A 17,492-nucleotide genomic window follows, 5' to 3' on the forward strand; every position below is an offset into this window, starting at 1 on the left:
ACACACACAGAGGGATAGAGAGAGACACACACACAGAGGGATAGAGAGAGAGACACACACACAGAGGGATAGAGAGAGAGACACACACACAGAGGGATAGAGAGAGAGACACACACACACAGAGGGATAGAGAGAGAGACACACACACACAGAGGGATAGAGAGAGAGACACACCCAAAGTGAGGAATTTGCAGCAAATGTCTGTTACACATGAAAAGATTTCAGGGACACTTGGGAAACATGAAAGCAGACTGTTAGAGAGCAGGTGAGTGAGAACACTGAAAACAGTGTGACTGTCTCTGTCCCTGTTTGTGTCTGTGTCTCTCTGTCCCTGTCTGTGTATGACCCTGTGTGTGTGTCTGTGTCTCTCTGTCCCTGTCTCTGTACGTGTCTGTGTCCGTCTCTGTCCCTATCTGTGTGTGTGTGTCCATGTATGTGTCTTTTTTTATTATTACTTCATAGGATGTGGGTGTCGCTGGCAAGGCCGGCATTTATTGCCCATCCCTAATTGCCCTTGAGAAGGTGGTGGTGAGCCGCCTTCTTGAACCGCTGCAGTCCGTGTGGTGAAGGTTCTCCCACAGTGCTGTTAGGAAGGGAGTTCCAGGATTTTGACCCAGCGACTATGAAGGAACGGCGATATATTTCCAAGTCGGGATGGTGTGTGACTTGGAGGGGAACGTGCAGGTGGTGTTGTTCCCATGTGCCTGCTGCTCTTGTCCTTCTAGGTGGTAGAGGTCGCAGGTTTGGGAGGTGCTGTCGAAGAAGCCTTGGCGAGTTGTTGCAGTGCATCCTGTGGATGGTACACACTGCAGCCACTGTGCGCCGGTGGTGAAGGGAGTGAATGTTTAGGGTGGTGGATGGGGTGCCAATCAAGCGGACTGCTTTGTCCTGGATGGTGTTGAGCTTCTTGAGTGTTGTTGGAGCTGCACTCATCCAGGCAAGTGGAGAGTATTCCATCACACTCCTGACTTGTGTCTTGTAGATGGTGGAAAGGCTTTGGGGAGTCAGGAGGTGAGTCACTCGCCACAGAATACCCAGCCTCTGACCTGCTCTTGTAGCCACAGTATTTATGTGGCTGGACCAGTTAAGTTTCTGTCCCTGTCTGTGTGTGTCCATGTATGTCCTTGTGTGTGTATGTATCTGTGCATCTCTTTCCCTGTGTGTGTCTGTGTCTCTCTGTCTCTGTCTGTGTGTATATGTCCCTGTGTGTGTGTCCCTGTGTGTATATATCCCGGTGTGTATGTGTCCCTGGGTGTATATGTCCCTGGGTGTGTGTGTGTCCCTGTGTGTGTATATCCCTGTGTGTGTATATCCCTGTTGTATCTCTCAGGTTCAATCTCTGAGTTAAGTGAACAGAGAGGAGCAGCCTGTGGATCATTACAGTGAACCGACCCTGTCACACACCGGCCGACACAATACAGAAAGGAGCTTCAATCAGATACAGAGTGACTGCAGCAAACAGAGCGACTCAAACCTCAGCAACAAAACCAGGAGCTCCCGATCCAGCGGCATTTGAACAGAACTCAACACGAACCCACCCTCTGCACCGAGTTGATTTGTTCCTTACCTTTACTGTGCGGGTAGATTTGTTGCGATTCCCAGTTCTGTTTGGAGTGAGGATTCGGCTGGCTAATTAATTCCCGGTTAATCTTCTCCTTAACAACCCATTCCAAGAGTTGGTTGAAAGCACATTCTGAACCTCCTCCCCAGCCCAGTCAGAAAGCTCAGGGTGGCTGTTTTTACACTCCCGTGTCTCAGGACTCCACAACTTCAAGTGAAATGCGACTCCCAGCACTCGCCCTTTCACTGACACTTAAATAGGAAACCACATGTCCTTTAAACCTTTACCTCAGCATCGGGAAGGAAAACACTTCACATTCCGGGGATCTCTGTCACCACAACTGCCCCTCGGTCTCTCCCTCTGTTCTGCTATCTCTATCTCTCCATCTCTATCTCTCCATCTCTAACTCTACATATTCCTATCTCTCCATCTCTATCTCTCCATCTCTAACTCTACATATTCCTATCTCTCTATCTCTATCTCTCTATCTCTATCTCTCCATCTCTAACTCTACATATTCCTATCTCTCTATCTCTATTTCTATCCCTATCTCTATCTCTCTCTTTATCTCCTCTATCTCTCTCTCTCTCCCTGTCTCTACCTCTCTATCTCCATTGCTTCTCTTTCTTTCTCTATCTCTGCCCCTCTGTGTCTCCCAGTTTCTTCATCTTTCTCAGTTTCGCACTTTCTTTTTGTTTCGGTCATTCTCTATAGTGTCCTCCCACTTTGTGTCTCTTGTCTCTGTCTCTGTCTGTTCCTCTTTCACTTTATTTATCTCCCTCTCTATTCTTCGTCTACCTGCCTCTCTCACACTTTATTATATCTGTAATATATTTAAAAATCTTCTTCACACACTTCCTCTCAACTGTTTCTATAATAATGTCCTTGGTCCATATTTAGAATGGAAACTGCCTATGTAAACGTGTCACGTTGTAATTACACCCTCCCACCAGTGGAGGTGCTGCAGCACTGATGTCACTGCAAATTTCAGTAGATCCCCGGTGGACTTTCCTTCCACCCACCCCAGCTACTCCAGCCTCCCGGGGTTGTCACGGGGAAAGTGACGGGAAGCCCGATTGATTCATTCAAATACAAATTAGATTGATTTCTTTCAAAAAATAACATTTTGGGGTACAGTCCATGAGTAATTTGAGACCTGACATGTGGTACGTGTCGGAGGCTCGGGAGGAACGGGTGACTTTGGACCTCTGGTTCCCAAAGCTCTCCACCGCTGGGGGTTTTCCTCACCTCATGTCTGGGTCTGTTGTAGACTCATTGATAGAAATTGATTGCTGTGATTGGTCAACAATCCATTATCGTTGCATCATGCGACTACCAGGATGGTAGAAGGTGAACTAGATGGACCCTGGTCTGTTTTAGTCCAGCAATTCCTACGACGATAAACTCCAACACAAGGGAAGAGGTCTTTCCCCTCTGATGGGCCACTGGATGATGCAATGGGTCAGACACTGTCCTTCCACCTCTGGAACCTGGGTTCAAGTGCAGCCCAGGCAGAGGGGATGAAGGTCTCCTCTTCTGCTGTTTCTAAGGGAAATGATAATGGACAGTACACCCAGTCAGGGTGAGTGGGGCTACACAGCACAAAATTATTATTTCTATATTAGCCATCACTCAGAGAGGCACAAGAATCATTGGTGTTGGCAATGGGGATATCATTGGGACTTAGTTTGGTGCTCAAATTTGGGGCCGTGTAGAGGAAGCTTTACTCTGTATCTAACCCTGTACCTGCCCTGGGAGTGTTTGATGGGACAGTGTAGAGGGAGCTTTACTCTGTATCTAACCCGTGCTGTACCTGCCCTGGGAGTGTTTGATGGGACAGTGTAGAGGGAGCTTTACTCTGTATCTAACCCATGCTGTACCTGCCCTGGGAGTGTTTGATGGGACAGTTGGTGGAGAGAGGGGGATGGGGAGGGGTAGGAGCAGAGAGAGGGGAAAGAGAGGGAGAGCGTGAGTAAGTGAGCAGAGACAGAGAGGGGAGGGAGAGAGGTAGAGAGACAGAGGGACATAGATTATGAAACATAGAAAAACAGAGCGAAACAGAAAGACAGTACGAGAGACTGAGAGTAAGACAGAAAGACAGAGAGAAACAGAGAAAGACAGCAAGAGATAGCAATAGAGAGAAAAAGAGAGAGAGAGACGGATGGACAGAGAGAGATACTGAGCCACATAGACGCAAAGACAGGAAGAGTCATAAAGGGAAACAGAGTGCGAGAGAGAGAGAGAGAGACAGAACATGAGCGATGGAGAGGAAAAAGACAAATATATGGAAAGAGGCAGAGAGAAAGTTAGACAGACAAAGAAAGTGAGAGCAATAAACAGGGAGACAGACACATTATGTTTGATTTGTGGATCTGTCACTGGTGAAGTAACAAATTGCTGATTACATTAAACAACGAGGAGTCACATGAAGCCGGGACAGGGGAGTGAGATGTCAGCAAGTAATTCATCTTCATACAGGCGGACATCACTTGGATCCGAGTTGAGAAGCAATGAATCGGGAAAGAGCTGAGCAGGAACATGGTAAACACTAAACAGGGAATGTAAACAGGTGAGGACATAAATCTAGTGCCCTAATGATGAGACGGCACGTTCACTGATTGATGGGACGCTATAGAAAGACATAACTTACTTAAAGAGATAGAGAACGTAAACCCAACAAGACGGCACGGGGTCAGGGAGCGAAGGGCACGTGTAGGACAGATGTCAGGAAGTATTTCTTTACACAGAGTGTGATCAACAGCTGGAATGGGTCACCAGGGAGGATGGGTGGGGCCAGGACGCTGGGCTCAATCAAGAAACAGCTGGATGGGGTAATGGGGAGGCTGTGGGGTTGGGATTGGGGGAAGGGTGGGAATAAATGGGCTGAAAGGGATTCTTCATTCAAGCAGATCTTGGGATCTACTCACATATCCGTCATTCCTCCCTAGAGTAAGTTCTTGAGTGTAAGCCTGGAACAAGGCAGTCTTGGCAGGGATTGGCAAAACAGGGTTAGGGTAAGGGTTAGGTAAGGACAATCTTTTGTTAATTTGAGCAATCTAACTGGAGAGCCAAGGCCCATTGTACAGGAGACAAGACAAGTTAAATCAACTGGTGAGGTAACGCCAAGCTTGGGTCATAATGAGTAGCTTGTAAGAGGAAGGAAAGAATGTGGGAGGTGAGGAACTCCACAGTATGGAGGTCCTGGGAAGAGTGAGCTGGAGTCAGAGTCAGTGTGAGGAGTCTTTGACACAAAGGTAAGAGAAAACATAATTTGAAAAATGGGACAGAAAAGAGGTTATTATTTTCTAAAAACAGAGTGAAGGAAAGCTAGCCCCAGCTTGGTGCCTCTGGGACCAGCGTTCACACACAGCTGTAGTGAAGGCCAGCAGGAGGCCTCTGTTTCTGGGTTCCGTGGGTTTGGTCTTAACCTGAATCCGGAAAGTTTCACAAGGTTTAGTTGGATGTGCCGTACATGTCCAAGTGATCTGAAGGTACACCAGGGGTTAATGAAGGGACAGGTCTCCACTGCACATCACTCACTCTACCCTCCATCTAGTGTGTGACTACTCACCAAATGCACATTCCCAGCTTGTTTTGGGATGCATTTCAGTACAAAAGACAGCCACTTCAAACCAGCTTCATCAGGGAGGGACTCTAATAAATCCATGGTGGGATTGCCAAGAAATGCTGTGCCATGGCTGAGCTAACACTTGGCTCCAGATTCCATCTAAAAAACTATCAATTTGGAAAATATATCCATCTGGTGACTCAGATTAGAGCAGAATCTGAAAACAGAACTTTATTACAGTGCAAACATAGACCATTGGTAGAAGCTTCTGGAGAATGAACGATGGCCGACATGTAGGGTACACTTGGAATGTTCTCCTACGTTAAAGGCATTGAATTGAGACAATTTGTTGAACCAGAAATTGTTTTGCTTCAGTCAACTTCTACAGTCCAGAGTGTGATTAAAATGGAAAATCAACATAATGGGAATGGATGGGAAGGGGTTTGGTCCATGGGATTGTGTACAATGGGAGTGAATGGGAAGGGGTTTGATCCATTGGGATTGGGTACAATGGGAGTGAATGGGAAGGGGTTTGATCCATTGGGATTGGGTACAATGGGAGTGAATGGGAAGGGGTTTCGTCCATTGGGATTGTGTACAATGGGAGTTAATGGGAAGGGGTTTGGTCCATTGGGATTGTGTACAATGGGAGTTAATGGGAAGGGGTTTCGTCCATTGGGATTGTGTACAATGGGAGTTAATGGGAAGGGGTTTGCTCCATTGGGATTGGGTACAATGGGAGTTAATGGGAAGGGGTTTTGTCCATTGGGATTGTGTTCAATGGAAGTGAATGGGAAGGGGTTTGGTCCATTGGGATTCTATACAATGGGAGTTAATGGGAAGGGGTTTGCTCCATTGGGATTGGGTACAATGGGAGTGAATGGGAAGGGGTTTGGTCCATTGGGATTGGGTACAATGGGAGTGAATGGGAAGGGGTTTGGTCCATTGGGATTCTATACAATGGGAGTTAATGGGAAGGAGTTTGGTCCATTGGGATTGGGTACAATGGGAGTGAATGGGAAGGGGTTTGGTCCATTGGGATTCTATACAATGGGAGTTAATGGGAAGGGGTTTGCTCCATTGGGATTGGGTACAATGGGAGTGAATGGGAAGGGGTTTGGTCCATTGGGATTGGGTACAATGGGAGTGAATGGGAAGGGGTTTGGTCCATTAGGATTCGATACAATGGGAGTTAATGGGAAGGGGTTTGCTCCATTGGGATTGGGTACAATGGGAGTGAATGGGAAGGGGTTTGGTCCATGGGATTGTGTACAATGGGAGTGAATGGGAAGGGGTTTGATCCATTGGGATTGGGTACAATGGGAGTGAATGGGAAGGGGTTTCGTCCATTGGGATTGTGTACAATGGGAGTTAATGGGAAGGGGTTTGGTCCATTGGGATTGTGTACAATGGGAGTTAATGGGAAGGGGTTTGCTCCATTGGGATTGGGTACAATGGGAGTTAATGGGAAGGGGTTTGCTCCATTGGGATTGGGTACAATGGGAGTTAATGGGAAGGGGTTTGCTCCATTGGGATTGTGTACAATGGGAGTGAATGGGAAGGGGTTTGGTCCATTGGGATTCTATACAATGGGAGTTAATGGGAAGGAGTTTGCTCCATTGGGATTGGGTACAATGGGAGTGAATGGGAAGGGGTTTGGTCCATTGGGATTCTATACAATGGGAGTTAATGGGAAGGGGTTTGCTCCATTGGGATTGGGTACAATGGGAGTGAATGGGAAGGGGTTTGGTCCATTGGGATTGGGTACAATGGGAGTGAATGGGAAGGGGTTTGGTCCATTAGGATTCTATACAATGGGAGTTAATGGGAAGGGGTTTGCTCCATTGGGATTGGGTACAATGGGAGTGAATGGGAAGGGGTTTGGTCCATTGGGATTGTGTACAATGGGAGTTAATGGGAAGGGGTTTGTTCCATTGGGATTGGGTACAATGGGAGTGAATGGGAAGGGGTTTGGTCCATTGGGATTGGGTACAATGGGAGTGAATGGTAAGGGGTTTGCTCCATTGGGATTGTGTACAATGGGAGTGAATGGGAAAGGGTTTGATCCATTGGGATTCCATACAATGGGAGTGAATGGGAAGGGGTTTGGTCCATTGGGATTGGGTACAATGGGAGTGAATGGGAAGGGCTTTGGTCCATTGGGATTGGGTACAATGGGAGTGAATGGGAAGGGGTTTGGTCCATTAGGATTCTATACAATGGGAGTTAATGGGAAGGGGTTTGCTCCATTGGGATTGGGTACAATGGGAGTGAATGGGAAGGGGTTTGGTCCATTGGGATTGGGTACAATGGGAGTTAATGGGAAGGGGTTTGTTCCATTGGGATTGGGTACAATGGGAGTGAATGGGAAGGGGTTTGATCCATTGGGATTGGGTACAATGGGAGTGAATGGGAAGGGGTTTGCTCCATTGGGATTGTGTACAATGGGAGTGAATGGGAAAGGGTTTGATCCATTGGGATTCCATACAATGGGAGTGAATGGGAAGGGGTTTGGTCCATTGGGATTGGGTACAATGGGAGTGAATGGGAAGGGGTTTGCTCCATTGGGATTGTGTACAATGGGAGTGAATGGGAAAGGGTTTGATCCATTGGGATTCCATACAATGTGAGCGAAAGGGAAGGGGTTTGGTCCATTGGGATTCGATACAATGAGAGTGAATGGAAAGGGGTTTGGTCCATTGGGATTCGATACAATGGGAGTGAATGGGAAGGGGTTTTGTCCATTGGGATTGTGTACAATGGGAGTGAATGGGAAGGGGTTTGATCCATTGGGATTGGGTACAATGGGAGTGAATGGGAAGAGGTTTGGTCCATTGGGATTGTGTACAATGTGAGCGAAAGGGAAGGGGTTTGGTCCATTGGGATTCGATACAATGGGAGTGAATGGAAAGGGGTTTGGTCCATTGGGATTCTATACAATGGGAGTGAATGGCAAGTGGTTTTGTCCATTGGGATTGTGTACAATGGGAGTGAATGGGAAGGAGTTTGATCCATTGGGATTCTATACAATGGAAGTGAATGGGAAGGAGTTTGGTCCATTGGGAATCTATACAGTGGGAGTGAACAGGAGTGTGTTTGGTCCATTGGGATTGTGTATAATGGGAGTGAATGGGAAAGGGTTTGATCCATTGGGAGTCTATACTATGGGAGTTAATGGGAAGGGGTTTGGTCCATTGGGATTGTGTACAATGGGAGTGAACGGGAAGGGGTTTGGTCCATTGGGATTCTATACAATGGAAGTGAATGGGAAGGAGTTTGGTCTATTGGGAATCTATACAGTGGGAGTGAACAGGAGTGTGTTTGGTCCATTGGGATTGTGTATAATGGGAGTGAATGGGAAGGGGTTTGATCCATTGGGAGTCTATACAATGGGAGTGAATGGGAAGGGTTTAGGTCCATTGGGATTGTGTACAATGGGAGTGAATGGGAAGGCGTTTGGTCCATTGGGATTCTATACAATGGAAGTGAATGGGAAGGGGTTTGCTCCATTGGGAATCTATACAGTGGGAGTGAATGGGAGTGTGTTTGGTCCATTGGGATTATGTATAATGGGAGTGAATGGGAAGAGGTTTGATCCATTGGGAGTCTATACAATGGGAGTGAATGGGAAGGGGTTTGGTCCATTAGGACTTTGTACAATGGGAGTGAATGGGAAGGGGTTTGGTCCATTGGGATTGTGTACAATGCAAGTGAATGGTAAAGGGTTTGGTGCATTGGAATTCTATAAAATGGGAATGAATGGGAAGGGGTTTGGTCCATTGGGATTCTGTACAATGGGAGTGAATGGAAAGGGTTTGGTCCATTGGGATTCTATACAATGGGAGTGAATGGGAAGGGGTTTGGTTCATTGGGATTCTATACAATGGGAGTGAATGGGAAGGGGTTTGGTCCATTGGGATTGTGTACAGTGGAAGTGAATGGGAAGGGGCTTGGTCCATTGGGATTCTGTATAATGGGAATGAAAGGGAAGGGGTTTGGTCCATTGGGATTCTATACAATGAGAGTGAATGGGAAGGGGTTTGGTCTATTGGGATTCTATACAATGGGAGTGAATGGGAAGGGGTTTGGTCTATTGGGATTGTGTACATTGGGAGTGAATGGGAAGGGGTTTGGTCCATTGGGATTGTGTACAATGGGAGTGAATGGGAAGGGGTTTTGTCCATTGGGATTGTGTTCAATGGAAGTGAATGGGAAGGGGTTTGGTCCATTGGGATTGTGTACAATGGGAGTGAATGGGAAGGGGTTTGGTCCATCGGGATTCTATACAATGGGTGTGAATGGGAACGGCTTTGGTCCATTAGGATTGTGCACAACGGGAGTGAATGGGAAGGGGTTTGTTTCATTGGGAATGTGTACAATGGGAGAGAATGGGAAGGGGTTTGGTCCATTGGGATTCCGTTCAATGGGAGTGAATGGGAAGGGGTTTGGTCCATTGGGATTGTGTACAATGGGATTGAATGGGAATGGGTTTGGCCATTGGGATTCTGTACAATGGGAGTGAATGGGAAGAGCTTTGGTCCATTGGGATTATGTACAATGGGAGTGAATGGGAAGGGGTTTGGTCTATTGGGATTGTGTACAATGGGAGTGAATGGGAAGGGGTTTGGTCCATTGGAATTCTATACAATGCAAGTGAATTGGAATGGCTTTGGTCCATTAGCATTGTGTACAATGCAATTGAATGGGAAGGGGTTTGGTCCATTGGGATTGTGTACAATGGGAGTGAACGGGAAGGGGTTTGGTCTATTGGGATTGTGTACAATGGGAGTGAAAGGGAAGGGGTTTGGTTCATTGTGATTGTGTACAATGGAAGTGAATGGGAAGGTGTTTGGTCCATTGGGATTCTATACAATGGGAGTGAATGGGAAGGGGTTTGGTCCATTGGGATTGTGTACAATGGGAATGAATGGGAAGGGTTTTGGTCCATTGGGATTCTATACAATGGGAGTGAATGGGAAGGGGTTTGGTCTATTGGGATTGTGTACAATTGGAATGAATGGGAAGGGGTTTGGTCCATTGGGATTGTGTACAATGGGATTGAATGGGAATGGGTTTGGCCATTGGGATTCTGTACAATGGGAGTGAATGGGAAGAGCTTTGGTCTATTGGAATTCTGTACAATGGGAGTGAATGGGAAGGGGTTTGGTCTACTGGGATTCTGTACAATGGGAGTGAATGGGATGGGGTTTGGTCCATTGGGATTCTGTACAAAGAAGAAAGAATGTAGATATCATTTGCATTTATATAGCGCCTTTCATGACCTCAGGACGTGCCAAAACACTTTACAGTCAAAGAAGTGCTTATGAAGTATAGTCACTCTTGTAATGTAGGAATTGCGGCAGCCAATTTCTGCACAGCAAGATCCCACAAACAGCAATGTGATCATGACCAGATGATCTGTTTTAGTGATGTTGGTTGAGGGATAAAAATTATCCAGGACACCGGGGTGATCTCCCCTGCTCTTCTTTGAATAGTGGCTGTGGAATCTTTTACTTCCACCTGAGGGGGCAGACGGGGCCTCGGTTTAACGTCTCATCCGAAAGGCTGCACCTCCGACAGTGCAGCACTCCCTCAGAAGTGTCGGCCTGGATTATGGGCTCAGGTCTCTGGAGTTGAACCCACGACCTTCTGACTCAGAGGCGAGAGTGCTACCCACTGAGACACAGCTGACAAAATGGGGAGGGGTTTGGCACATTGGGATTGTGTGTTGGGGTTAAGTGGACCCTCACTGGAGTGTGCTGAGTTAAAAGGGTTTCATTATTTGCAGCTGGTGCAGTGAAGGATTTTCAAACAATGTTATTTGGCCTTGTCAGCAGCTTTTACTCATGTGAACTCTGCGGGATCTTTCTGCCAGGTCTGTGAACAGGGCTGGATACAGTCAAACCTCCTCTGGTGTCTCATGGTTTAAGATCGATCACGAGGGACTGTGAATGTCCCACGCTGAGATTATCAAAAGGAGGCAGTAAAACCTCCTCCATCTGTTACCTTTCCTGCTCAGAGATGGGATTCACTGTGTGCTAAACCCTGCTTGATGCCTCTCATTACCATCCTTTTCTGGGTCAGTCCCTCTCACAAAACAACGATACTTCTACCCGTTGTTCGCACACCGACAGATCCTCTCCCGGTCCTCTCCCTGCCCATCGTTTCCAAGACCACTGTAAAGATCGCAGGGCCCCGAAGAATGAGGGAACTTGTGTTCATACTGCGTCTCGTCTCGTCACTCAGAGCTGGCCCAAGATACTTCACACAGCCCCTCTTGTCATTGTAGGCAAATGGAGCAGCCATTTTGCACAGAGCAAGATCCCACAAACAGTAATGAGAGGACAGCCGGTTGCTTGTTTCTGGTGGTGTTGGCTGAGGGAGCATTGTTGATTCGGACACTGCTCTTCTTCGAATATTGCCGCAGGATCGCCTTCATCCACCAGAGAGGGCAGACGGGATCCTATTTTAACATCTCACCCGAAGGACGGCACCTCCAACAATGCAGCACTCGCTCAGTATTGTCCAGAAGTGTCAAAATTCAGGCTGACATTTCAATACAGCACTGAGGTAGCGCTGTGGGATCTTTTATGTCCACCTGAGAGGGCAGGCGGGGCCTCGGTTTAATGTCTGCTCTGAAAAACTGCACCTCTGACTGTGCAGCACTCCTTCAGCTAAACCAAAGCCCCATCTGCTCTCTCAGGTGGATGTAAAAGATCCCACAGCACTATTCAAAGAAGAGCAGGGGAGTTCTCCCCGGTGTCCTGGGCCAATATTTATCCCTCAATCAACATCACTAAAACTGATTATCTGGTCATTATCTCATTGCTGTTTGTGGGATCTTGCTGTGCGCAAATTGGCCGCTACGTTACATTACAACTGTGACTACATTTCAAAAGTATTTCATTGGCTGTAAAGTGTTTTGGGACATCCTGAGGTTGTGAAAGACGCTGTAGAAATGCAAAGCTCTTCCTTTCTTTGAAGTGTCAGCCTGGATTTTATGCTGCAATTTCAGGAATGGGGCTCGATCCTATAACCTTCTGACTCAGATGAAAGAGTGCTACCCACTGAGCCAAACTGACCTCAGCCTCAACCACCCCAGGAATGTATTATTATTCCAATGGGCTCTGTTATTATCGGGGGGCGGGCTGGGGGGGTTGCCTCAGACCGTGGCAGCGAGGGAATCTGACACCGAGTGGTGAGCTCAATTCAAAGCAGCTGAAAATTTCAGTGATCATTGCTTCATTTTTTCCTTACATTTTGCTCTTGTCCCAGTTTCTAAAATAAATTGATGGTCTCGGGGATGTTTGGACTAGGACAAGCTGGCAAAGAAAGAGCCCGAGTGGCACAATTCAACTAAGAGCCTTCCCATTTCTCACCTCGTCAAACCCCTCCAGCTCTTTGCAACTCTCCTTTTTCCTCTCTCCCTGTCTGTGTTTGTCTCATTCTCTGGGAAATCGGGCCAGTTCAGGTGGTTTAAATGGAAAGGAAAATTGGATGGAGCGTAAAGTGGGCAAATCCTTACTCATTCCCATTTCCCACCAGGCGGGAACAGTTAATATTGACCCCCCCTCTCTCTCTGTCTCTTTCTTTCACTCTCTTTGTCTCTCTCCATCTCTCTCTCTCTCATTCTCTCTCTGTCTCTCTCTCTGCCTCTCTCTCTGTCACTCTCTCATTATCTCTCTTTCTGTCTCTCTCTCCATCTCTCTGTCTATCCCACAGGACTACATGCATGCTAAACAGTGGAAGCAATACGCTATAGACAGAGCTAAGCGATTCCACAACCAACAGATCAGATCAAAGCTCTGCAGTCCTGCCACATCCAGTCGTGAATGGTGGTGGACAATTAAACAACTAACGGGAGGAGGAGGCTCTGTAAACATTCCCATCCTCAATGATGGCAGAGCCCAGCACGTGAGTTTAAAAGACAAGGCTGAAGCGTTTGCAACCATCTTCAGCCAGAAGTGCCAAGTGGATGATCCATCTCGGCCTCCTCCCGATATCCCCTCCATCACAGAAGCCGGTCTTCAGCTAATTCGATTCACTCCACGTGATATCAAGAAACGGCTGAGTGCACTGGATACAGCAAAGGCTATGGGCCCCGACAACATCCCGGCTGTAGTGCTGAAGACTTGTGCTCCAGAACTAGCTGCGCCTCTAGCCAAACTGTTCCAGTACAGCTACAACACTGGCATCTACCCAACAATGTGGAAAATTGCCCAGGTATGTCCTGTCCACAAAAAGCAGGACAAATCCAATCCGGCCAATTACCGCCCCATCAGTCTACTCTCAATCATCAGCAAAGTGATGGAAGGTGTCGTCGACAGTGCTATCAAGTGGCACTTACTCACCAATAACCTGCTCACCAATGCTCAGTTTGGGTTCCGCCAGGACCACTCGGCTCCAGACCTCATTACAGCCTTGGTCCAAACATGGACAAAAGAGCTGAATTCAAGAGGTGAGGTGAGAGTGACTGCCCTTGACATCAAGGCAGCATTTGACCGAGTGTGGCACCAAGGAGCCCTAGTAAAATTGAAGTCAATGGGAATCAGGGGGAAAACTCTCCAGTGGCTGGAGTCATACCTCGCACAAAGGAAGATGGTAGTGGTTGTTGGAGACCAATCATCTCAGCCCCAGGACATTGCTGCAGGAGTTCCTCAGGGCAGTGTCCTAGGCCCAACCATCTTCAGCTGCTTCATCAATGACCTTCCCTCCATCATAAGGTCAGAAATGGGGATGTTCACTGATGATTGCACAGTGTTCAGTTCCATTCGCAACCCCTCAGATAATGAAGCAGTCCGAGCCCGCATGCAGCAAGACCTGGACAACATCCAGGCTTGGGCAGTTAAGTGACAAGTAACATTCATGCCAGACAAGTGCCAGGCAATGACCATCTCCAACAAGAGAGAGTCTAACCACTTCCCCTTGACATTCAATGGCATTACCATCGCCGAATCCCCCACCATCAACATCCTGGGGGTCACCATTGACCAGAAACTTAACTGGACCAACCACATAAATACTGTGGCTACAAGAGCAGGTCAGAGGTTGGGTATTCTGCGGCAAGTGACTCACGTCCTGACTCCCCAAAGCCTTTCCACCATCTACAAGGCACAAGTCAGGAGTGTGATGGAATACTCTCCATTTGCCTGGATGAGTGCAGTTCCAACAACACTCAAGAAGCTCGACACCATCCTGGACAAAGCAGCCCGCTTGATTGGCACCCCATCCACCACCCTAAACATTCACTCCCTTCACCACCGGCGCACAGTGGCTGCAGTGTACACCATCCACAGGATGCACTGCAGCATCTCGCCAAGGCTTCTTCGACAGCAGCTCCCAAACCCACGACCTCTACCACCTAGAAGGACAAGAGCAGCAGGCATATGGGAACAACACCACCTGCACGTTCCCCTCCAAGTCACACACCATCCCGACTTGGAAATATATCGCCGTTCCTTCATTGTCACTGGGTCAAAATCCTGGAACTCCCTTCCTAACAGCACTGTGGGAGAACCTTCACCACACGGACTGCAGCGGTTCAAGAAGGCGGCAGCTCACCACCACCTTCTCAAGGGCAATTAGGGATGAGCAATAAATGCCGGCCTCGCCAGTGGCACCCACATCCCATGAATGAATATAAAAAAAATATACTGATAAAATGGAGAGGGGACACAAGATAAAAAAGCAGAATTCTGTAAATCTGAAATGAAACCAGAAAAAGCTGAAAAGAGCTGATGTTTAGTCTGTGTACAGAGAGACAGGTTACGAGTAATGGCAATCAGAACTCCATATATCACTTGGAGATTGATAGAAAGAAAGATGGAAAGAGGGATAGGGAGATTGATTGAGTTGGAGAAAGAGATGGAGGGACACACAGATATGACATAGATAGAGGGATAGAAAGAGGGATAGAAACAGGGATTAGGTGGAGGGATAGATAGAGGGATAGAAAGAGGGATAGATGGAGGGATAGATAGAGAGAGATAGAGATAAATAGATAGGGATAATGATGTTTTGTTTGTTTTTTACATATTTCCCCCTCCCCTTTTGCTGATTGTATTAATATGCCTGTCCCCCTCTTATTTTTCACTTTTGAGGAAGGGTACACCCCCATAAATGTAAACACCTCTGTTCTCTCCACAGCTGCTGAGCGACTCTCCGAATGTTTCAGGCGGTTTCTGTCTCTGATGCTCACCTGCAGTGTTTGGATCTGATGTGGTTCAGTCAGCGGAAGGGCTGATATCCCAGTGTACAGTTTCACAGCTCCCTCCCTTTGTGTGCATGTCTGTGTATCTGTGTGCCAATCTGTGTCTGTGTGTGTGTCTGTCTGTCTGCTGTGTGTGTGTGTGTCTGTCTGCCTATGTGTGTATCTGTGTGTGTGTCTGTCTGTGTGTGCGTGTGTTTGTGTGTGTGTCTGCCTGTGTGTGTGTCTGTGTGTGTGTCTGTCTGTGTGTGCGTGTCTGTGTGTGTGTCTGTCTGTGTGTGCGTGTGTTTGTGTGTGTGTCTCTGTGTGAGTGTGTCTGTGTGTGTGTGTGTGTCTCTGTGCGTGTGTGTCTGTGTGTGTGTGTGTCTCTGTGCGTGTGTGTCTGTGTGTGTGTGTATGTCTCTGTGTGAGTGTGTGTGTGTGTGTGTCTGTGTGTGCGTGTGTCTGTGTTTATGTGTGTGTCTGTATGTGTCTGTGTCTTTCTGTCTGTCTGTCAGACTCTGAGCTTCACTCAGAACCGACACCTCTGACTAGCCAGAAGAAGCAGATGTTGGTTCATTGGCTGGCTCCCAGCCCACATTAAGCCATGAGTGGACAGCTCAGTTTACATGTTGTGATATAATGTGGAGTGACTGAGACGGGATCAGGGTGAGAAATGATTGCATATGCCTCTAATTGAGTGCTATAACTGGCTTAGACTTTCACAACTCTGAAATCAGGAAGTTGTTCTGAAGAGTTTAACCTGTTCAGGAGCTGAGCTCATCCCCACTGAACACTTCGTTCTGGGATTACACAGGGCAAAGGTCAGTGCTGTAGTTTGCTGAACTCTGCATCAGTGATTAGACACAGAACAGTCCTTCATCCGCTCGGTCTGGGCTGGATTCAGACCCTGTCCACACAGTAATACCTCATTCTCCATCATCCCTACACCAAGGTTATCAAACATAATGGATACATAGGAGGAAACTTGGCTCCGGGATCTCATTTTGGGCTTAGAAGATTGTCAGAAATTGAGCAAGATTCATTTCCATGAATTCATCAATCAGATTATTGCCTTCCACTACCAGGTATCTGTTATAGACCCCCCCGAACCCCTCGATTAGATTCCAGTCTGTAACTCACTCCCGGGTATCTGTTATTCTATATATAAACCCCCCGAACCCCTCGATTAGATTCCAGTCTGTAACTCACTCCCGGGTATCTGTTATTCGAAATATAAACCCCCCGAACCCCTCGATTAGATTCCAGTCCGTAACTCACTCCCGGGTATCTGTTATTCTATATATAAACCCCCTGAACCCCTCGATTAGATTCCAGTCTGTAACTCACTCCCGGGTATCTGTTATTCTATATATAAACCCCCCGAACCCCTCGATTAGATTTCAGCCTGTAACTCACTCACGGGTATCTGTTATTCTATATATAAACCCCCCGAACCCCTCGATTAGATTCCAGCCTGTAACTCACTCCCGGATATCTGTTATTCTATATATAAACCCCCTGAACCCCTCGATTAGATTCCAGTCTGTAACTCACTCCCGGGTATCTGTTATTCTATATATAAACCCCCTGAACCCCTCGATTAGATTCCAGCCTGTAACTCACTCCCGGATATCTGTTATTCTATATATAAACCCCCTGAACCCCTCGATTAGATTCCAGTCTGTAACTCACTCCCGGATATCTGTTATTCTATATATAAACCACCTGAACCCCTCATACGAACATATGAACATTCAAATTAAGAGCAGGAGTAGGCCATTCGGCCCCTCGAGCCTGCCCTGCCATTTGATAAAATCATGGCTGATCTGATTGTGACCTCAGCCCTACTTTCCTGTCTACCTAATATACCCTTGGATTAAAAATCTGGAATAAAAAAAACTAGTATCAGTAATCATGACCATGAAACTACCGGATTGTCGTAAAAACCATCTGGTTCACTAATGTCCTTTAGGGAAGGAAACCTGCCGTCCTTACCCGGTCTGGCCTATATGTGACTCCAGACCCACACAAATGTGGTTGATTCTTAATCGCCCTCTGAAATGGCCCAGCAAGCTACTCAGTTGTTCAAGAAGGCGGCTCACCACCACCTTCTCAAGGGCAATTAGGGATGGGCAATAAATGCCGGCCTCGCCAGCGACGCCCACATCCCATGA

At 47.3% G+C, this 17,492-nt stretch overlaps 1 protein-coding gene across 1 annotated transcript in view; it reads right to left on the minus strand.

The window, feature by feature from the left end:
- The window catches only part of LOC137311612 (kazal-type serine protease inhibitor domain-containing protein 1-like), a 20,825-nt gene extending 19,011 nt beyond the window's left edge, over window positions 1-1,814 (minus strand). Inside the window, exon 1 of the mRNA XM_067978709.1 lies at window positions 1,568-1,814. The gene's annotated coding sequence lies outside the window, so the exon portion shown is untranslated. The remainder of the gene's footprint in view (window positions 1-1,567) is intronic.
- Window positions 1,815-17,492: the final 15,678 nt, after the last annotated feature.

Source organism: Heptranchias perlo, unplaced genomic scaffold, assembly GCF_035084215.1.
Source record: "Heptranchias perlo isolate sHepPer1 unplaced genomic scaffold, sHepPer1.hap1 HAP1_SCAFFOLD_365, whole genome shotgun sequence".
Taxonomy (NCBI): domain Eukaryota; kingdom Metazoa; phylum Chordata; class Chondrichthyes; order Hexanchiformes; family Hexanchidae; genus Heptranchias; species Heptranchias perlo.